This window comes from Molothrus aeneus, chromosome 2, assembly GCF_037042795.1.
Source record: "Molothrus aeneus isolate 106 chromosome 2, BPBGC_Maene_1.0, whole genome shotgun sequence".
NCBI classification, from domain to species: domain Eukaryota; kingdom Metazoa; phylum Chordata; class Aves; order Passeriformes; family Icteridae; genus Molothrus; species Molothrus aeneus.
Window position 1 is genome coordinate 43,351,646 of NC_089647.1, and position 9,758 is coordinate 43,361,403.

Genomic DNA, 9,758 nt, shown 5'->3' on the forward strand with positions numbered 1-9,758 from the left:
CACCTCTGACAGCAGAGGCTCAATGCTTGAAAAACTGAAGGCAGATTGAAGCCCTAGAGTTACACTCAGCTAATTAAGGATGCAAAAGCTAAATTAGATTCTCATCCACCATTTTGTGAGTGTGCCAACTCAACAGTACCAAAAGGAACAGAAAGTAGCACAGCTACCTTCCTGTGCCTTTAGTTACAGAGCACTGAAAAGAAGGGGTATGGTAAGATGACTGATAAGGGAGTCCAGTCTCCAGGAGAGCAATGACAGCACATGGCACAGGACCAAGATCTGTGTTATCGAACTATTCCTTTCTGAGGTCTTTCTAAGAGACAACGTGTCTAGCAATTTCTGCAATAACTGTAATACCCTCATACATTTTATCACCACAAATTCATTCATAAACATGTCCCAGATTTTTGCTTTGGGATTTACTCAAACATTTTGCTATAATACTACCAACAAACCAAAAATTATTTATTTGAAAACTTACTTTAAAACCTTAAGTTAACTTTTAAAATCAGAAATGTGACTACAAAGTTTTACAGGTTAATCCTATGTCATCAAACCACAATTGGGAGACATGTTTTCACATGCAAGAGAACAAAGTTATCAGCAAAAAGCAAGAGTCCTCTTAAGTAAAACTCAATAAAAATGAAGTCTCACTGTTAGTCCCACAGACCTCACGGGCCTGAGAAATTATCACAGTATAAGAGCAACAGAAAAAAAATAAAATCTATGCAAAACAAACAGCATCCCATGTATTTTTTGTTATAGTGTCTGCATGCAGTATATTTTATAAATGTAAAAAAAAACTATAATTTCTTTTTTTAAAATTTAGCCAAGTATAAATTTATAGCCAACTGTGCTGAACTTATTTCCATTGTTTTCATTTTATATATAATACAAAAAACCAACCTGTGTCAGTCTTACAATATATAATACAAAAAACAGCCTGTGTCAGCCTGAATATGTTTTCATATTCAAAACACTGTGCAATTTTGAAACAGTACAGTCACACAAATGCATTGTAACTATTATATTTATATACAAATCAAGAAGATCTTAAAACTGCAAACATTGACATCAAATAAGCACTGAATAGAAACCGAAAATCATCCCATCTTTCCCAATCATTGGCACCAGCTAACATTAAAAACAAAACATGAGAGAAACACTGGGCCAAAAGAAACCAAAGATTGCAGCCAGGCAAAATATTGTGTATCTCCACTGTTATTACTGGAGTGGCAATTCGCTTTTGCTACTAATGCCAGTTCAGATAAATTTATATTTAGCAGATGCCAAATTCTTAACTTTGAAGCAACTAATTACTTACACTTACTTTAATCTTAACACTCATGGGAAATGGCATTGCAAATAGTGGGGAAAAAAAAAAGCCCTAGCAAAAAAGACCCCAGCCAGCTGGGATTTGGAATGATATTCCTTTTGATTCCTGCATTCTGAAACCAGCTTGTGACCTACAAGGCATAAAGGCTCATCACTTCAGCATTTAAAATCCTAAAGGTCCCTCTTCCAAGTCACGATTAACAGGGCTGTGACTTTGCCAACTTCCTACTGCTATAACACTCAGGACCTTCAGAAGTATATGCAGTAATGTGGACTCTGGACCAAAGCAACAAAAGTATCAGCAGGCTCCACAGCACAAACAGATAAAAAAAGTCATCCAGAACATCAAGAACTCTCTTGAAATGAAAAGCTGTGATTTCAATTAGTTTCACTACAAGGCAGTTGAAATTTTTAAATCAGTATCATCCAAGTTTTGAGTTATGCCACAGAAAGCAACAAATAAAGCAATTGTTGAAAGATGACAATGAAAGCTTTCTTCAGAAAATGATGGTGCATAAAATGCCTGATGCCAAAATTCTGTCAAATAATTTATGCAGCATCTGTTTTCAAAAGAAACATTCATAGACACAGCCATGGGTCTGAGGTCAGGTGAGGATGGGATTGCAGGCAGAAAGCTTGAGCAGGATGCTTGGCTGGTAGAGAAGCAACACTCAAAAGCAGGATCCCTGTCTGATAGCTTAAGGCCTTCTCTCAGAAGCAGCCCCTCCAGCAGCATCCCTCCTAAGCTTGAGCAAGAGGTTTACCATCTGTTTCCCTAAATACAGATAGATGTCAGGGACCACAGAGCTTTACCCACAGCAACATGATTCACTCATTTATTAACAGAAACTTATTTAAAATTAATATACTTCTTTTCAAAGTCTTATCCCATTCCATTTTTTGTGGTACCTAAAAGTTTTAGATCTTTGCGGGGGAAGCAATAGGCAACTCACAGGCCATTGGACCTGACTAACTGGTCTCAGATTTCTACAAAAATGTCTCTCTACTCCAAAGCAGTCTGTGAATGTCTGCAGGGCAATCATCTTTCACACTAACAGCTCCCTAATGACTCACTTGCTGCAATCCAATAAAGAAGTTCATTTGCCACAGACTTTACTTCTGCATACATCTTTTTCAGACGGACAGAGCGACCGCCTACACAGTTGTCTGCAATATAAGCAAACCAGGGCGGGAACTAAAGACATTTATCTCACCAAAAAAAAAAAAAAAAAAAAAAAGAAAAGAAAAAACGAAGGAAAAAACCCCAACCAAAAATCTAACCCTGAATTGTACACCTAATATGCAAAAATTGAGATTTGATCAGTGCTAGATACCACATGCAGAGTTTTACACGCTTTTTTTTATATACTGTATCTTTCCCTTCTTAAAACCACTATTTCCCCCAACCCTCCCCGAAACACCCAAAATAGGCTTGCTGGGTCTGAAAAATAACTGCAATAGAACTAGTACGACTTATGTATTCAATGTATCTATAGGAAAATACATTTTGAAGAGTTAGCGTTTCTTCTAAACTGGACTTCCTGTCAACTTCAGAAGTAAAATGAAAACCTGGCAGTTGCCAATACAGTATTCAATTAAAAGCAACTTCATACCAGTCAAAGAATATTTCTGCACTACTTGCAGTTTTGCCAGTTCATAAACTGGTATGTTTTAGACATGCTACACGATTTACATACACTTAATATTTATTGAGTTTAGTAACCTTAACTTCAAGTACCCCCAAATGCACTATAGGAAATAATTCAAGGATTCTGAAGAGTCCTACAATGATAGAAAGGCCAATCTTACCATTGGATGCACCATCAAAAATGGAAATCATGAATATAAACTGATAGAAGTACTGTAGCTTCCAAGTGCAATAATCCTCTCTCTAAACATACAGTTAGCAAAGAAATAGGACATGTACCCAGAATTTTGGGTATATCTCATCTCAAAGTCAAGTACTGTATTTTATGAATGACGCTGTTAAGTCTCTAACAACCAGTTCCATAGAATAAAGGAAACCTATGAACTGGCCACTCACCATTCTCCATATGAACTAGCTAGAGTTCTTAAACTGCAATGTACTCATGTAAAGATTAACTGCCTTTTTGGGCCAATGTCATATTTCTTTTTCTTTGTACTACATGACTTGAAGGTTTCACTTCACAGAGTGATTAATAAGTATCTAAAGCAGAAAGCAAAAAACCATTTTTTATATTCAAAGTACAGCTAAGTATTAGCCTATTGGTACAGTTAGCCAACAAATGCAGTTCTTTGGTGTTGAAAGGAATGAGTTCACCTAGGCTCCTTCAGCTCTGGAGTAAACTTGCTGAGCATGCAGGATACACCGCGTGCTGCTTTAATGGATCAGTATCTTTCCACAATCAGTTCTTTCTCCAGAAGTTTGTATAAAAGCTTTGTTTACATTTACAAACTTGAAAATCCTCCCTCTCCTCTACTCCCACAGACTTATAATGCAATATAAAGCGATAGGACAGCTTTGATGTATTTAACACATCCAAGAGAAAGACATCATGCCTACAACAACTTTCCTCTTCACCTCTGGCAACAGAGGCAGCCCTTCTCAAAAAGTGGAGCGAGGCTGCTGAAGAAAAAAGGCCGTTCACCTATCCTGGCAAAGGCTAAAGGAACCCTGCCAGGAAATGCCTTCTCACGTCATAACATCTACATGTCTTACCCTCCTGGTTTTGCAGCTCGTAGGTGGATCTAAATCCTCACTCTCTTTACAGCTTTACCCAATTTTCTGTGAAACAATCTTTTTCTGGCAGTACTATTACCATAGCCCTGCAATGGCAGAAACAGAGCAGAACTCCTTTTGTCATCTCTACACACACTTTCACCCCTTTTCTTTGAGTCAGCATTCAACAAAAACTCTCTGGACAGCTCCAGACATGTCACACCATGTCATTTTTTCATGCATTTTCTAAAGATGTTTCGCTTTTGCTCTCCCAGTTTCCCAAGCTAGTAGAACAACTGTGTCACTTGAGTACAAAGCTTGGAAATACGCCACTGCCTTGCAATTGCCATTTGCTGGGAGGCTGCTTATCTGGGAACACTGCACTGACTCGCAGTTTATTTTTCTCACAGCCCCTCATGCTAAATCAATAGATCAATAGAGACAAGTCCTATAATCTAACAAACAGTTGCTACCTGTGCCATCTTTAACGATTAAAAACCAACTTCATGGCAGCAGCCATAACGTTACTGTACAACAACTCCACATCTTCCCCGGGAGCACACGTTGCCCAGCAGCGCTGTGCCAACGCACCCAGAGCTGACAGCAACAACCGCATCTCCACAATCTTCTCCATGTGCGAGGCGCTGCGCAGGCACACGCGTCCCCAAAAACGCTCCCGTGGCACAGACACGGCGACAGGCATCGCCGATGGAAACAAACCAGAGCGACATGTAGCGATACATCTGAAGCCTGACCCGAACCAGCCACAGAGGCTGAACTACATAAAACTCAGAAAATGCCACTCCCGTAACTCAGTTTGAAAAACTGAACCTTTTTAAAAGCCTGTACTAGAAAGAGGAACACGAAATACTTGTCTAGGGTGTTAGACAGACTGGAAAAGACAGCTTAACAGCACCTTACAACCAAAGTGATTAGTTGTGCTGGCATGGAGTCCAAAGAGATTTTTTTTTTCGCGTTCAGATTAAGAAACTGACAAAAGACAAGTGAATTCCACAAAGTTGAAACTAAAACCCCTTATCTGCGCTAAACTTTAAGCGACAAGGTTAATTACAAATGCCCACGACTTCTACAAAACATTAATCCATTCAAAACAACAATGCACAAAGGCTCATTCAGGGCCGCTGCGCCCATTACGTCGGTCAGTACTTAAGGACTCTTAAAAACGCGCATTTGTCGAAAACAATAGACAGCAACAGATGCTCCACAGCACTTGTTTATGAAGTAATTCCTTATTATTCTCCCACACCGCCGCACTCAGCTGGCCCGACCCGACTGCCACATGTCTACTACGGTGTAACCTGCCGAGCCGCGCCGCTCGGGGACATGAATAATGCAGCGGAGGCTGCGCGGGCACGCCGGGGGCGCGCTCCCGGGGCCCCCCGACAGAGCGGGGCGAGCCGGGGCTCGGCGAGCCGGGTCCCGCTCCCGGGCGGAGGCGGTGTCCCGCACACGAGCGGCGCGGTGCCGCGCTCCCGCCGCCGCAACAAGTCGCCCGGTGCCCCCCGCCCACTGAGGGCTACGGGCGGGCTCACGCCTCGGGTTTCCGCCCCCGCGCTGCCCTCCCGGGGCCCCGCTGGCGGCCGCCCGCGCACCCCCCGCCTCAGCACCCCGCGCACCCCCCGCCTCAGCACCCCGCCTCACCTGGGACTCCGCTCCCTCCGCGGCGCCGAGCGGAGGGGGGCGCCGAGCCCCCGGGGCAGAGTGCTCGGGGTGCGGCGCTCTCCGCTCCTGGCGGGGCGGTGTGTCCCCCCCGCCGCCCCTCGCTGCGGGGCCGCCCCGCGCTGCTCGCCGGAGATGCGGCGCGGAGCGCGGCGGGCGCTGTGACAGCTCCGCAATATGGCGGCCGCCGCCGCCGTTCGGATTTTCCCCCCTATCAGATGTGGCTCCTGCGCTCGCACTGCGCACGCGCACCGCGGGCGGGCGGGCGGGCATGCGCGGCGCGCGGCGCGAAGCCGGTGCCCGGAGGGGCGCGGGGGCGGTGGCCGCGAGGGGCTCCCGTGAGGGACGGGGACAGCTCGGGGAGCGCGGCTCCTGGCGGCGGGGGACGGAGCTCCCGTGAGGGGACGGCGGGGCGAGCGCTTTCCTTCTGAGACCGCAGGCCCCTCCGTACGGGTTGCGCGCCCCTCCGCGCGCTCCGGCGGAGCCGGTGCTCTGGGACCCCGCGCAGCCCTGACGGTGTCATGAGAGCCTGTGGCAGCTGCTGCAGCGGCAGAGCCGCCCGCCAGAAACCCCCTGCTCGCTTGAGTGAGATGGGGATGAGGAGAAGCAGCTCTCCCGTTAGCGCGGGCGGGAAAGGACAATCTCAAAAAAGGCTTCAGCCAGCGAGGGGGAGTTGGCGGCGTGGTTTGGTTGTGTTTTTTTTTTTTTCCGTCCAAAGCCCCGCCAGGCATCGTGCCGCCTTTTAGGCAGGCGTGTGCTCCGGGTGCGGCGGGAGGCCGGGTGTCTCGGCAGATAGGGTGGCTCGGAGCTGGCGATGCCACCGCCCCGCGGTGCGGCGGGCAGCACCGGGGTGAGCGGTGAGCCAGGGCTGGGAAGGGTCGAGCTGTGATGGCTCATGAGAACAGGGCTGCCTTCAGGGAAAGAGCATGGAATGCAGTCTGAGTGGAGAGCGCTGACCCTCTTCTCCTTCGTATCATCGCAGTGATGGGCGTTTTCTCTTTTTTCCATCACTCAGTCGTGTGAAACAGTCACGCTGGTGGACGGGATCACACTTTTTTTTTTATATTTTTCTCCTTTTTTTGTATACAGTCACAATGGGAATGTAGAAGAAAATAGCAGTGAGGAGAATCCTTCTGAAGGACAGAGAGGTTGAGGCAATCCCAGCCCCCACTGTGCTTTCTCAGTTTATTTTTTTTGCAAGGAAGTGAAGGTGCTCCCGGAGCTCAGTGGCAACCCAAGCAGGGAGGCCAAGCAGCAAAGCTCAGTGCAAAGAGATCCACTCGAGCTACCAACTCTGAGTCATGCAGCTGCTATTAATACACCTCACCCTCTGGCTGTCTGATAAAGAGAGGTTGGGGGAAGAACTATGAGGAATTTTCAATTTAAAGCTGATTCAAAAAGAATAAAAAGAACATTCTGTGGTGAAGTTGAGATGGGGAAGAGAAGGAAAGCAGCCTGGCAAAGAGGGAATAATCTCCCAGAGAATTTGTGGGAGCCTCACTGACTAAATATTTTAAAATTTTTTTGACAAAATTTAAAGAACATTCTGATAACGTAAATGACCACATAATACAAACTATTATAATATTAAATATTGATAGAAACTTGAACATAATTACTTTTTTGGGAGACATTTATTTAATTTATTCATTTTGTTGTCTATTTCAAACTGGCATTTATCTTAAGTCATCATCACAGAATCTGAACATCTCAGTCTATTAAAAGTATGTTTAATTTCCTCACATGGGCTAAAATTTCACTTCCAGCTTTGTCTGTGCCGTTTTGCTCCAAGGAAGAAACGACAGTGGCTAATTCCTTCTTGTCTCTGTTGTTCTTCATTGTAAAGAACATCCTCGTGTCAAACAGTATTTTGCAGTACATTAAATTTCTAAGGCATCTTGCAGTGTCTGCAGATACACAGTTTCACGGATCAGCCACCATTAGTGTGCATTGTACTGTTCCCCGTTCAGATGGCCTTTACCTGCAGGTCAGAGCAAGGGAAATGCAACAAACAAACAAAATGCAGAAAAACAAACCCTGTTTCATTCAGCCACTTAAATAAATTGGCTATGATTCACTGCAGTGCACAGATAAAATGTGTTTACTTTAGTTGACCGAATTAAAGGCTTGCTTTCTTCTCAAATAGTCCGTTCTGAACTGGCTCAAATGTAGGATTGTTGCACTAGGGCTCAGTTTCATTACTGGTGTTGATAGCATGTGGAAGCCAGTTCCTTTCAGTTTGTGCATTATCACTGCAGGATATGCTTTATCTCTTATCCTGTTACATGAAGAATATTATTGCTCAGAAATGTCAAGGTAAATAATAGTCTTATCTTCCTTGTCCACAGTATAATGTGGTTTTCTTCTCACCTTGCTTCCTTAACAAGGTGTAAAATTGCAGTTTGTCTGATAAAACAGGGCAGTAAAAACAGAAGTGTAGTTAGAGATCATATTCTTTGTAGCCATGAAACTGAATCTACAGAAAGAACTACAGGCAATAAAGAGGGCTTTCAGATACCCCTATCAACTCACATTACACAGTTCTTTAAGAGGTAGGTTATAAAGATAAAGCTAATGATAAGAATGCCCTAAGTGCAAGACAAAAGTTTGTCTTTCAGCAGTAATGCCAAAGCCCAGCTCTTCATTAAAAAACAGATTTTAAACTTCTATTGCCTGATCTGAGAAATCAATCCTAGAATCCTTTTAGAAAGTAATGTTTTTTGGGCCAAGGTTTCTCTTCTTCAGTGCACCTGCAAAAGCATAAAGCATCAGTCAGTGAATACCCAGTTGTGTGTTAGAATCTACTTTTATTAAAGCCAAATGTACAGTTCAAGGGGCATTTACTAGAAAAGGCATTTTGGAAAGGAGAACTAAAAAAAAAAAAGCACCACCATGAGAAATTTCTGATTTTCTTTTTTTATTTTCAAATGGTATGCAAAGCACCTTGACCTTACCTAATTCAATTATGATTTATGCCAGCAGCCTGGATAGAAGTAGTGCTGCCCATACCATGCCCCTAACGTGAAGAGTTATACATGGACTCAGCCTCCATGCCTGGAAGGCAGCCATTCTGGGAATAATTATACATATGACTCAACACACACATACTCAGCTATTAATATGTTTACAGAAGCAGACCTGACATTGTCTAAAATTATTGCAGGGTAATTTTACTCTTACTAATTGCATGGTCTAAAACCAAATTGCTTTTTCTTTTGTTAGTTTTTGAATAACAATAAAAGGATACATTGTGATAATGGACATTAATAGTAATTATTTTTCCAAAAAGTATGTTAGATTACCCCTTAAAGTCCTTGCTAGAAACAAACGGAATTCAAAGTATTCTGTAGTCATCAGATTAATCGAGTTCACAGATACTTCAAATATTTGGTGAAATTACAATAAATGTCTGAAGTAATAGTTTTTATGTCTCTTGTTAAATTTGTCTGTCATTTAAAACTAAATGTATCTAATTCCAAAAAATATTTTTCATGCATGGTATTAACATACCAGATTTCAATAAAAATGAAAGGGTTCCAGTAGCAACACTGAGAATTCCAAGTTGCCTTTGTTGCATGCATATGTACAGTCTTAGCTTTGATCAAGTTCAAAAAGCAAAATATGACATGATCCTGGGGAATTTGGATTTTCCCTTTCTGAAATACCATGGGTGTCTGAAGCTTATTTAGGTGTCCTCCAGGGCCAAGATCCTGCACTTGGGCAGCACCTCCAGAATCCTCAGCTCCAGTGAAGAAGTCCAGGAGTCCATGTCCAGGGTAATCCCCTGCACGAGTGTTGGAATAAGGGAGGACAGACCTAGTGTACCACAAGCCATATGGAAGGTGGATGCTCCCTCTTCAGAGACACACAGTGGACAGAAAGGATAAATCAGCACCTGAAAGCCTGGACAACAGTGGGCAGGGTAATCTGCTGAGCTGCAGTGTTGGCAGCTGGCTCTGTCTTTCACCCCTTGATTTGATCACCCGGCTGAGGAGACTTAGCCTCTATTATTGACTATAATAGAGGCTATTATAGCCTTGCT

The 9,758-nt window shown here is 43.7% G+C and overlaps 1 protein-coding gene across 3 annotated transcripts in view; it reads right to left on the reverse strand.

Annotated features, from left to right (window-relative positions):
- Positions 1-5,860, reverse strand: part of RDX (radixin) — a 44,677-nt gene extending 38,817 nt beyond the window's left edge. For all 3 annotated transcript variants that reach the window (XR_010783135.1, XR_010783134.1, XM_066544775.1), the window contains exon 1: positions 5,699-5,860. The gene's annotated coding sequence lies outside the window, so the exon portion shown is untranslated. The remainder of the gene's footprint in view (positions 1-5,698) is intronic.
- Positions 5,861-9,758: the final 3,898 nt, after the last annotated feature.